Consider the following 13,812-nt stretch of genomic DNA (forward strand, 5'->3'; position numbering starts at 1 on the left):
TTGTGAAGGCATATCAAATGTGGAGATAATTCCTTCTTGCCTCATTATTTTATCTGATCAAATTAATTCAGATAAAATAATTGGTTCACTTGTGATTTTGGGTGTTCAATTCCAACTAAATCTCAATTTTCTTCCCGATGAGTTTGATGATAATTCCTTGTCCAGTATGAAAGCTCTTGTGTGAAATATTGCTGGGAAGATAAAGGAGGCTTTCAATTGCTCGTCTTATCTAGTTAAACTTTTCAATTCAAATTGAACAATGAAATTTGATGTATTAAAGATTTATTTTATTTGAAAAATGATATATGAAGTACCATGTTTATTTAAGTATTGTCGTATTTTATTCGGCAATATTCAACCAACTTGAACATGCTTTGCACATTTTTATTTGAGAAACTTAAACAGATTGATATTCATGTATATTTTCTTCCTCTTTTCTCGACTATTAAAACTTTTTTTGTGCTTCTTTATTGCCTTTGGGAAAAAATTGTAATGTTGATTGAGGATTTTTTTTTTCATTTTTCTTTTTAAAATTTTAAGCCCTCACTTTTAGGCAGCGTGCTTTTGGTGTGGTGTTTAGGCTAGACACCTATCATGTCTATTCAATACGAAAAAGATTACAAAAATAGAAGATTACATGTTCCTTACCTCCAAAACATAAGTAATATTGAAATATTCAATCTTCAAAAAAGAAGGAATCAACCTATAGATTAATTTTTTCATACTAAGCATGATGAACTTTTAACTAACAAAGAAGTTACATTTTTCATTTCTTTTTTTTTTTTAGAGTAAGCAATAACCATCTATCTACCTACATAAAACCTCTTCCTTTACTGAGGAGGATTCAAACCTTGGAGACTATCCAATAATGGTAATTTCAGTACCAAGACTGCCTACTCTTTGCTGAATGGTGTCCCACCTGACCAAACACAACCCTATGTCATGAGCTTCAATTGGATCTGGAAGCTTAAAATTTCTTCTTCTGGCTACTTAACCACAATAGGCTCCCCACCTCTTCTTATCTGCACTCCATTGATCTCAATATAAATCCAACTTGTAAGGAATATGGTCACCCCAAGGAAGATATTAATCACATATTCTTTGAGTGTGGTATTAGCAAACTTTTCTGGTACAATGTTTCTAAATATAATACCAAACCTATTGCTACTACAACCACCTTCAGCAGTTTTTCCTCTTTGACCAGTAACTGGGACAGACCTAAGAACCTTGAATTGACTATTTGATCAGCTGGGAACCCTTCCTAGTCTGGGGCATCTGGCTCAATAGAAATACCAACCTTCCTTTCGACATCTTTACATTCAAGCCATTGAATAGTCCTTAGTATGCACCCCTAACCCCACAGTTATAACCAAAACTAGAATTCATATCAAATGGAAACCACCTGAGCCAAACCACTATAAGCTCACCAGTGATGACTCATGCTTTGGTAACCCAGGGAGGGGAGGAATTGGGGGAGTGATAAGAGACTGTCATGGATAATGGGTGCTGGGGTAAATGAAAGACCTACCCCATACTAGAAATGATCTTGCGGAACTAACCAGTTTTATGCAGGGACTTTGACTAGCAGTGGAGCATAATCTAAAATCAATTGAGGTCAACATTGATTCAACAGAGGTAACAAAAATAATAACACATAGACACTTACCTTACAACCATATTAACTCTAAATGCAGGTCATTAATTAGGGCGCTGGGGCATCCGGTACTAAAGCATGAATACCGAAAGCTGAACAAGGTGGCAGACCCGTTGGCAAAGGAAGGAGGAAGGCAACAACTTTTTGAGGAACCCAGACTCTACCCCATCCCCCCCCCTCTTGTTAATGATGCTTATTTGGATGATGTAGTGGGCATTGTTTTTAAAAGACAAAAGACTTGTTCCTTTTTGTGATGTACCGTTAATGGGTATCGACCCAAGACAAACAACAGGCAGCGCTGCCCTAACTATTTTGTAATTATTATATATCATATATGAAGTATCTGATTAACAAAAAAAAAACATCTATCTAGTTGAAATTAAATAGTCCCTTTACCTTTCTTGGTAACTGTTGTAGAGAGTTGTAAAAGATACTATTTTCACCAGAAGATGTTCAATTTTAATTTAATAATCCACCACCTGGTTGGCTTCTCCAAAATAGTAAGATATTTTAAAAGTTCCATCATTGAAAATAGGAGAAGTATCAGGGATGATCTTGATCAACTTAATTATTAATATCCTTGTTGATAAACATGTTAGCAACAATAAAAGGGATCAAGTTTTCACCAAACTTAACTACTAATGCTTCAACTTTATCATTACTGTTGCATTGGATAGAAAAAGAAAAAAGCCATAATCAGATTTCCTGAACTATCCATAACCACACACCCAATTCATGCTCTGGCATTTTCATCAATAAAACTAGTATACATGTTGACTTTAACCTCTCCCAATATTTGGTTTGTTGCAGATATAGTCGGTTTAGCTTCACTACTGTTTCACAAATTTTTGTCCAATGTCCTGCTAAGTTGAGATTAGGAATGACATAATACATAAATAGACACTTAAACTTGGCCTCTACTTACAGTTGAATACTCCAACTTACAAAATGATCATACCTCAATTTGTCTCTACTATCAGTTGCCGGTCGATGTCTTGCAAGTACTCGTTTAACTTTCTCTCACTCTTTGATCTCTTTTTGTTCTAAGCGTACTCAAATATCCTCTCTCTAACATGTCTATTTCTTGTGTTTCTTTCTATTAATGTAGTTTTTAAATTTATTTGACGGGCATAGAGATATACTCTTCTTAACTTTACTCTAATAGATTAAATATCTTCTATAAGAAACTGAAAGTCTAAATATATACTAGAAGGTTGCATATTTTCTAGCTGCACATGTTTTGCACAAAAACGCCTCAAGTAAGAATTAATCTTCAAAGCCAGTATCGAGATAAAAAATTAAAAAATTAAACTTTAAGTTCTACATTTTCGGTCGACTAGTTCAAATAGTCCCTTTCTTTTGTCTTACTCAATTATGGTCCTAAATTTAAAGATTTAAAGCAATAGTTATAACTGGATCAAGTGAATAAGTACTATTTCTTTTATAGATAATCCCTTAGTTGTTTGTGAAATGACTATTCACTATTGACTATTCATTTTATTTTCAATCAAGGTATATAGAATTGCTTTTTCTTAAAATCTAAAAAAGAGTTTAAACATTTTCTTAGTGTCTAAGCTTTGCTCGAGTATAGTATCTCAATTTCCTAATTTTCCTTTCTCTTTCTGCAGGATGAGTGGATGAACTTTTTTCAACAAGGATTAACAAAGCTAGCACAGTTGAAGTCACTGGCATTGCCAATAAAATCAAAGGAGTTGGGCCTTTCTAACTGGTGTGTATTTGTGGGTAAAATTACAAGCTCACATTTTTCTGTCTTCTCTGCCTTGCCCGCTCCACCTTATTTGCTGGAGGGAGGATACAATTGTCGAAGCTAAATCCCGTTCAATTCATATAATTTTGCCTAAGCCACTTTTCAGTCATTGTAATTGAAAAACATTCATTGACATGGAGTTTCAAATTTCATATATGAAACTTCAAGACATTATCATGGAGTTTCATTCGTAAAATTTCAAACTCCATGATAATGATAACTTTTTAATGACAGGACATAAAAGTGTCCAGCGAGTGCTATTTCTACTGTATTCACACCATAAAAGTTCTATTTTCTTCCTTGACAAATTAAGTTTGGAAACTTACAAAAACTAACCTTAAAAACATTTTGTTGGTTTAGGTGTTCGAGGAAATTCATAGTTTGTCACCTTTGGCTGATTTTCAAAAATATGTTATGATTAGATACTGTGAAACTGTCACGACCCAACTTATGGGCCGTGCGGGCACCTACCGTGTTACTACTTAGTAGGCGAACCCTTACCAACCAACCCAATATTCAAACAGTTTTATCAACAACAAAATACTTAACGATTACAAATTAAAGGTAAATACTCGTGATGACTCTGTTATTGATACAAGAAAACTAAAAAATTCCCGGGATCTAGTCTAGACATGTACAAGAGCTCCTATTACACAAGGATAAATAAAATAAACAACACAGCCTCTGCCTGGAATGAGATGAGCAAGGCTGTAGGAAGATGTCCGGGAATCCACAAGGAGAAACTTCAACTTATAACTTGCAACACATCTACACCCCAAGAGGATGTAACAAGAGTAGTATCAGTACACCACATGTATCCGAGCTGTTAAGTATCATAGGTCGACTAAGATTAGTTCACGCAACACAATGTAAAATCAACAAGATAAACAGATAAGTCAACGTACGCCCCCAGGACTCCCGATATAGATAGTTACCCCAAAACGAACTCACCTCTCTAACTCCTAGTTATATTGGTTCTCTTATTCTCACAGTATTACCGGTTATTTAACTAGTTAAGTGTAGTTCTATTCCGTACTTCCTTTAGGGCCAACTAATTTAGTCCTATCTCTTTGTTACACTAACGTCTACTTCTTGATTTTTAGCCTTAGAGCCTTTTATCTGGTTCACTCGCTAGGGTATAACGCATCCATGGAACATATTCATCACACTTCCATCAACACTGGAACTCTTTTAATCCATCAGATTAAATGCAGAACCTTGAAACTTAACAATTCATTCCTAAGCTAACAACTTCATGAATGATCAAAATCCCTCAGAAAGTACCACACAATTATAGGAGATGCACAGAATAATTTAATAGAATGACAGTATGCAATATGAGGATATGAAGTTATAATGCAATGCAATGGCCAAATGCACATTGTACACACATGCTAACTGGTGTCATTGCCTAGAAGTCATGACCTGCAGGAGACTCATGGTGTCCATGTACCACTCGTTCTAGATCCACTCCTAGGACCCGAGCTCACAACTAGGCCACATCCTTACCCTCGATCAAATGTGCCTGTTCATGTATGTATATATATCGATTCTTTGCATCTCTTCCAATGATCGATTACCAAGTAGTACCGCATGCTCAACCCAACTCAGCCATAAACACCGGATAACACAAAAGATGCTTACTCAGACTTTCCTCTCCATGCCTTGTTCCATAATCACACGCAATTATATGCAACGATGCTAACGAATGAATCAATGTCATAAAATATGCCTTGACGGCGTACACTATTATGCCTTCGTTCCAACTCACCCAATTCAACCATTTTTATTGACACGAATGGACAACCATAATGAATATTACAAATTTACTCGACAATCAATGCGGAAATTAAATATACGTGAGAATAATTGCTCTAAAATACGGGATAACCCTTTTTAACAATGACAAACAATCACTCCCTATTCGTAACGCATAAACATCATCAATTGTAGAACTTAGTACCCAATTATATACTCAATGTTACCCTAGTTACTATATACACATAAGCTTCCGTTAAATTATGAGCATATCCATCCAAACTCCATGTCCGAAGATCAAATCATGCAATCTCCCGTCAATTCTATATGTATATATTCACTAATCAAAGTCTAACTCAAGTAAATCGCAACTTATCTCGATGACGAACAACTATTCGAACTTCCATGAAATACTCGCCCTCCCAGCCCTTATCTGAATCCATGAGAGATGATAGTTGTAGGAAAGATATGGAGAATGTTGGAGAAGCCTCTTTTTCTTGGTGTGAAGGGTTTTTCTTCATGTAAAACCTAATAGCAGCCTTGGAGGGTCTTTTGTTAAAAAGGAGGGTGAAATATAAAACTAAGTATGGAAAAACGCGCATTCTGGCCTGTGACGTCCGTTGCGGCGAACATCAGTTCCGCTATGGTGAGACCGCTGTGGCGGCACCATGTCCACTATGGCGAGATCGCTGTAGCGGCATTCTGTCGGCTGTGGCGGACCAACTTTTGCTTGGGCCCACGATTTTTAACTCTCTGTGAAATTGATTTTCCCACTATTAATCATTTAAACACCCCATGGGGCTTACCATTTAAGATAATAGGCCTAGATCAGGTGCGGATTTTGCGAGGTATTAAATAACGACCGGACAGATCGTTATAGAAAATTCTGGACCAAAATGTTCATTTGTCGTTGATCTTTCTTATGGCTTCTTTGGAGAAGTTCAAGATTTGGCTGATAGACATCATTAGAGACTTCCTTCTCGTTGCATGATTGAAGATATAAGTTATGGGAAATCAAAGGTATTCAAATTTTATCAAACTAACTTATTTACATGCCAACTATATATTTTATACATTAACAACCTAAACATCTATATAATCATGACAGAATTTATATATATATATATATATATATATATATATATATAGCAATTCTTTTTTTTTTTTTTTTAATAAAACACTAATAAATACACGTGCAGAGTGTGTGCAAAAAACGTGTAGAATATTTCTGCGGAAATTTCAACGACTAGGTCGCCAATTTTTTTTTTAAAAATAATTGACCACCTAACAGGTGGATATTTTATTAATAATATACATGTACAGACAAAACAAAACAAAGACACAAAATAAAACAAGTGACAAATCTAGAAGTTCATAGGAAAAGACACAAAATAAAACAAGTGACAGATCTAGAAGGTCATAGGAACTAAAACCAACAAAAAACCCCAAAAGTTGATTCTTCTCAAAGTCAATTCCGGCCAGATTAACTCCGAACATCAGCAATTGGCGTGCAAATCTCAACCCAGCAGCTAAGGTAATCTTCCTCTTGGTTGAATTTTTACAGTTTGAACTTCCTTGTCTTTGCATCTTTATAAGCTTGTGAATGAACTTGAATAGCTTCATTTCCATGAATTCTTCTTTTTTAAAGCTTACTAATCTCAATATCTGACTTGGATAGAGTAGATTTACCCATAATCGATATAATTTTTCAGTTAAGATACTGAAAAATCAGGCTTCCACAGTCTCTAAGTAGCTCAATCTTGTATGTTTTGTGTAAGTAGTATTTGAATATTTGATTGACGCTAATCATATGCCCCTTAAAGCTCTCACCAGGGACTTAGCTAACAAAACCAATAGGAGTATGCCTCCATACTCAAACAACCTAAATCTCACAAAACTAACTCTTCCTAACTGTATAGATTCTATAGGGAAATGAGAACTTAGGTTTACCACTCTTAGTCTTCAACGTGTGTTACTTACAGAAATGCATTTCTATATGTTCATATGGTATTGATATCTCTTCAGTAGGATGAGCCAAGCTAATACCACACACTGAAAAAAAGTGAATACCTGATTCTCCAATATAGTCATGCATTGCTTAGTAAACTTAATCCCTTGCATTACTGATCCTTAGATTTGGCATATGATGCTTATCCAAGTTAATACATTTCCTCCCAGCACAAGGCAGTTCAGAAAAAGAATGGAATTCAGGGTGTAACAACCCGTTTGGTCGTTATAGCTCTTTTTGCACTTTCGCCACTTCCGAGCAGTAATTGACTCACTTTTGACCCAAGGTTGACTTTTGGGCAAATGGACCTTTTCCAGATTTTCATCAACTCTGAGGTCCGGATGGTTGTTTAGAACCTATATACATGATTGGTTTGGTTCCCAATGCATTTTGGTGCATTTCGGGACTTTGGATGGGAAATGGGATGTAGGCACCGGTGGTTGATTCGATTAACGAGACCTCCGTTGGAAATTTTGAGACCACGAGCGCGTTTGTAGCGTATTTTTGTATGGGTTTAGGTGGTCGGGTTGTGAGCAGGTGGCCTGGGGAATAACCTAAAAATTTGATTGAAGACTTAGAGAAATTTGGGAAATCTGTGGTCTGGTGCCGCTACCCAGCAGCACCGCAGTGGTGGTGTGATGACCGCTGGGGTGGTGATGGGTAATAGAGGCCATACCGCTGCGGTGGTAGCCCAACCGCCGTAGCGGCATTCCAGCTGCCTGGCGGTGAGGGGCAGTGACATTTCATTAAATGTGTCTCAAATAAGTCTTAGACGCTCATTATATCATATCTCGATATTGGAGCTTGGGAAAGCTGTCCTTGGAGACAAATTGAGGATATTCTTGGAGGTAAAACTTTGTCCAATCCGTTACTCTTCCTTAATCACAATCATCTTAGAATTCCCCCTTTCCCATTTACAATCCCTTAGAGTTGGAATTTGAAGAAGGGTTTTGGGAGGTTTTCCCTTAGGGTCCTATATGATAAATTGATGATGTTGATGATCAAACTTGATGAATCTAAGCTTAATAATCATATATCTTTCACTTTTAACGTTGAATTTTGAATTTGGAGAATTAGGGTTCATACCCAATTTGGGGGTTTTTACTAGAAATCAGATTTGGGGATAATTCTTGAGATAAATCAACAATTAATGATTAGGTTATGATTATCTAAGATTAAATTTGGTATTTTGCCCGTGAATTTCCCGTTTCGCCCTTGTGGGCCCGTTTCCCCAATTTCTAGGGTTAAAATGGACCTAATTGATATCATAGCAATATTAGTATCATTCTTCATGATTTATAATACAGAATTCAATTATGCTTAGACTACTTTGGTTATGAGCTTCAGAGGAAGGGCAAGGCGATAGAGTGACTTCTTGATGTTGCGGTTCGGCAGTCCAGGTAGGTTATGGTTTACCTTTGGTGAGACTTAGTATAGTGAATCACATATTTAGATTATAATGTCGGAGACAGCATGTGAACCTTCGGGTGTGAAGTTGGGATGGATATTGCCTTAGGTTGGGCCCTGATGTGTGTTGGGACTAGCCACCCCGTTATATGTCTTTGATTGTTTAATTATGTTGGCTTGATGCCATGTGTAGTTGGTAGATAACGAATGTCGCTTGTTGTCTTTATTCGGATAGGATTGACATACCCGTTGTTGGTATTTGTACTTTGATATATTATCGGCGTACCCATTGTTGGTACTTGAGATTATTGATATATTATTGGCGCATCCGCTGTTGGTACTTGATTTATATATGTTGGCATACCCACTGTTGGTATTGTGATGTGATGCATTGTTGGTGTACCCCGTTGAGGTACTTGTGATATTGAGCTTGCTGGTTAATGATTAATATATGCATTGCACGCATTCTCTCATATTTATCATGCATGGCCGATATCCGGTGATGATCCGGTATCGTTGATTGAGCGAAACTAATATTTGATAAACTCTTTTAGTTGAGTGATTGTGAAAAAGGCCGATGTCCGAAGATCCCTTCCGGAATCGTTGTTTATATGAAACTGACACTTGATAAACTCTTTTACTTGAGTGATTGTGAGGAGGCCGATGTACGATATTCAATTCCGGAATCGTTGATTTATGAAACTGATATTTGACAACTCTTTTAAGTGATTGTGAGGAGGCCGATGTGTGATGGTTATATTGGGGCATCGTTGTTGCATGGCGGATTTCGATGTTATTCCGAAATCGATTGTAGTGCATGGGCTCCACGGGTCCCCCAGAGCGGTGCCGGTGAGACTCCCCCTGTGAGCAATTAGCCAGGGTCCCGTCTGTCTGTTTGGCAAAGATCCGGGACAGGTGGGACTTAGACTTCACGAGTCACACTGGGTTGTGCTACCGAGACGTCGATATTTTCGTCCTGAGTGCATGAATACCCCTAATTTGCATAGCATGGCATGGCATCACATTCATACCATTATTGCATTGCATTGCATTATGACTTGAGTGAGATGTCGTGATGACTGTATTGTGGCGATTGTGTTGTTGATGATTAGACTGTGATGATTCTATTATGGTGATTATTTCAGGATCGAATATACTCAGACCTATTATATTGGGGTTTAGATACTTATATAGGTGTTGGCTGATACTCAGTTACGATTATAGTGTTTCATGCGTGATTGGTTTACTTGTTTATCTGCGTTATTTTCTGAATTGTGTTAACTATGCTTAGTCGACCTATGATGCCTACCGATCGTTGTTTGTCGACCGCACTTGTCGCATTCTTTTATGAATGTAGAGTATCAGGCCGGATCTACTTCTCTGACTCGTGGCTAATCGACTCTTCAGCTTCCACTTGAGTTTTCCAGGGTGAGCATGACGTTCGCTGACCTCGAAGACTCTTCTATGCTTATGTCTTACTTTTCTATCAAGATATAATTTGAGACATTTATGTATTATTATTCAGACCTTAGTATTCAGATTTAGATGCTCTTGTATGACCAGATCAGATACTGAGGTGGATTCATTTACTTTCGCACTTATTTATATTATATTATACTGTGAGCGTTACGTCATTTTGCTTTTTCCGCTATTATTTTTATTGATTGTGAACGTTGAGTTAAGGATTCTTCTACCGAGGTGGGAAGGTGTCACGACCCAACCCCTTAGGCCATGACTAGTGCCCGAGCTGGACACTCATATACACCTGTTGCTATAATCATTCACAACTTACATAATAAAGAACTTATGTATATATAAAGGCATGACGTCGTCTCGATACCGCATATCTATACATATCATAACAACCTCGTCTCCGGGGAGTTACAAACATCAACGGATAACATCGCATACGAGCCGGCAAGGCTGTCATAATATAGGGGAACGTCCCAACTATATACGTGCAAGCCGACAAGGCTGCCACTACGAATGGGAACGTCCCAAAACATAAGTCATATATACACGACTAAGCAGCAACTATATACCGACCCACATATATGTCTACAGACCTCTAAGAGTGACAACAGAATATATGACGGGACAGGGCCCCGCCGTGCCCCTGGATAAACACATATATACAATCAGAGGATCCGTACCAAAATCTAGGCTCAGGAACAAAGGAGCACTCCAAGACAGCTGAATGGAAATCCTAAGCTGGCGGATCACCAAAACGAGTATATGTACCTGCGGGCATAAAATGCAGCCCCCCGAAGAAAGGGGGTTAGTACGGAATATGTACTGAGCATGTAAAGCATGAAATACAATGTTATATCCCGTATTTTTGTACATTGGAACAATCCGGATTAATTATGATAAGTTAAGGACCAAACCATTTCGGGATGCAAAGTCGAGACTTTGGACCTTCGATTTTATTTTTGGACATAAGTTGTGCATGAATTTGTTGGCATGGAACAATTAGGAAAATTTGGGACCAAAAGTGATATAATTGGAAGTTGGAAATCATCCATTTTTCCATGTTGTAGCCGTGTAAGTGTGGTGGTTGGCCCACCCATTTTGTGTTCAATTTTAATTGCTCCAACACATTAGTGTGGGCCATACACATGTGCAACTATTGTGGAGACTTAAAAGATGACTTCTAAGTCATCTTTATTCATCCAACACTTATAAAAAAAAAAGGAACCAAGAAGTTGAAGAGAAAGAGGCTCTCGGCCAAGTGGAGGAGAAAACCAACTTTCATTCAAGCCCTTCCAAAATTATTTTGTTGATGCAAACCCACTATTTTGAGGTCCCTAAGTAGCGTGGAAGCATTGTTCGGGTCATCCAATCACCCGTTGTGTAGATCGCAAACCCTAGGCAAATTGGGAGTTGAAGAAGAAAGGTAAGAATCAATTATGTTTTATGCGTTATAAAGGTTGTATGCATGTTGTAGTATGTTAAAATGGAGGAAATTCATGAAATATAGTATGTTAGAGTTGAGGCCACATGAGAGAAGTTTGGCCGTGTGAGGTGTGTGTGTTGTGTTATATTGAAGTGATGAATTAAGTTCTATATAGTATGTTGATGGTTGTAGTGTGAAGAAAAGAATTAGAATTATCCATATGTGCATGTTGGTATGTTGGCCGAAAATGGGTCATATTATATGATAATGAACGAATTAATATCGCTTAATGTTTTAGTCGTCGTCGTTATGAATTCTATGTTGGAAATGAATGTTTAATGACTCAAATTGATGTTGTAATGGTTGCGGACTGAATTGGAGGTTATTGTACATTTGATGTAATTTGTATATTGATGAGAATAGCATTGCTAGAATGTGAATTGTTGATGCAAATCATAGTTTGGAAATGAGGAATATGTTATAGGGGTGTCTCGGGTTTGGGGGGCTGTTTTCGGGTAGATTGGAGCAATTTTTGGATTGTTGGAAATGTTGTATGAATTGATTGGAATGTCTTTAAATATTGTTGGTATGGGTTCGGGTTAGTATTTGAATGTATAAGCGTCGATGTTGGCTTGAAGGTAAGCCGTTGAATTGAATTTATGAATGTTGTTGAATGATGGAAAAGAGAGTTATTATTGTTGTATTGCCTTTCGGATTGGTTATTGATGTTACTAGGTTGGTTGTTGTTGTTGTTGTTGTTGATTGATTTGGCCGAGTTAAATTCTCGGGGTGGCCTATTTACAGGGGAAATGCTGCCCAAATTTCTGTAGAATTAAGGGCTAAATTGGAATTAAATTCCCAAATGTCTCTAGCTAATGTTTGGCATATTATGACTTGTTTATAGATCTTGGGCAGCCCGAGACGTAGGTTGGAGTTATCTTGAGTTTGAGCTAACGTTGAGTGCGTACGAGGTATGTAAAGCTCCATTCTTTCTTCTTTGGCATGCCTTAGTTACAAATAGGCTATGACACGAGCCTCGAGGAAATTCTATTCTCACAATCCGAGCATGTTTATGACTCCTATTCGTTTCTTGGAAATTCGTATGTTAGTATGATGAAATATTGGCCTTTATGCCTTTGAAATATTTGATTTTCAACTTTTGCACAAAAAGTTTGGCTATTAAAAGTTCCGTAACTACGAACGCTCGTTTCTTTCACAGAAAGGCTCGGATTGCCTCGATATGCTCGTAGGTGATTGTATGATGTATGATAAGTATGTTTTTCATAGGCGGGCCCGACTCGTGTCAACACCCGTCCGTGGGCCCCGTGACTCTTCTTTTGTAATTCTGACGACTTTTGACAAAATATGATATGACTAATATCCCAATTTTAAGTATGATCATTTTACTTATCTATTGAGTCTATGATAATGATTTTATGCATATGGTTACTCACGACTCCGTTCGTGCATTACGTTATATCCTTCGCCGAGTCCGGGCCGGTTACGTTGTCGTGCGCACTTTGTTATACTCCGGTGTTATGCTGTGTTTATGGTTCACCGAGCTCCTCGCTCAAGGGCCGGGTTCCGCTATATTTGGTGTTATGCTGTGTATGGAGATATGCTGTGTTTGATATGTGACGGGGATACGGAGATTTGAAACTTTCTGGTGTTATGCTGTGTTATGGCGCCATCGACAGGCGGGCGACCATATTTCCTGTGCCCTATGCATGATTTATATTTTGAAGTAACATTTTGATATTTTGGAAATGCATTTATTTTTTGTACCTCTATTTCGATTACGACTCAGATTTGTATACTAATTTTCTGCTTTGCATACTCAGTACATATTTCGTACTGACCCCCTTTCTTCGGGGGCTGCGTTTCATGCCAGCAGGTACAGACGCGCAGTTCGGTGATCCACCAGTTTAGGACACCCTTTTTCTCACTGTTTGGAGTGCTCCCCTCGTTCGAGCTCACATTTTTGGTATATATCCGTTCGTTGCATTTGTATATATTTGTTCAGGGGTACGGGGGGGGGGGGGGGGGGGGGGCGTCCCGTCATATGATTCTATTCGTCTGTTTAGAGGTCTGTGGACATGTTTGTGGGTTGTCCCTACTTCTGTACAGGTGTGTTTGTATATATTATGTTTTGGGCGATCCTATTCGCCGTGGCAGCCTCGTCGGCTTGCATTTGTACATTTTTGGGCCGTTGTGCCATTTGATAGCTTTGTCGGCTTCTGATATATATATATATGGTCGTTTGAGATATGTACTGCGGGTTTGATATAATACGAGACGGCGTTTGATATTTATGTCCGTAT

This window comes from Lycium ferocissimum, chromosome 3, assembly GCF_029784015.1.
Source record: "Lycium ferocissimum isolate CSIRO_LF1 chromosome 3, AGI_CSIRO_Lferr_CH_V1, whole genome shotgun sequence".
NCBI lineage: Eukaryota > Viridiplantae > Streptophyta > Magnoliopsida > Solanales > Solanaceae > Lycium > Lycium ferocissimum.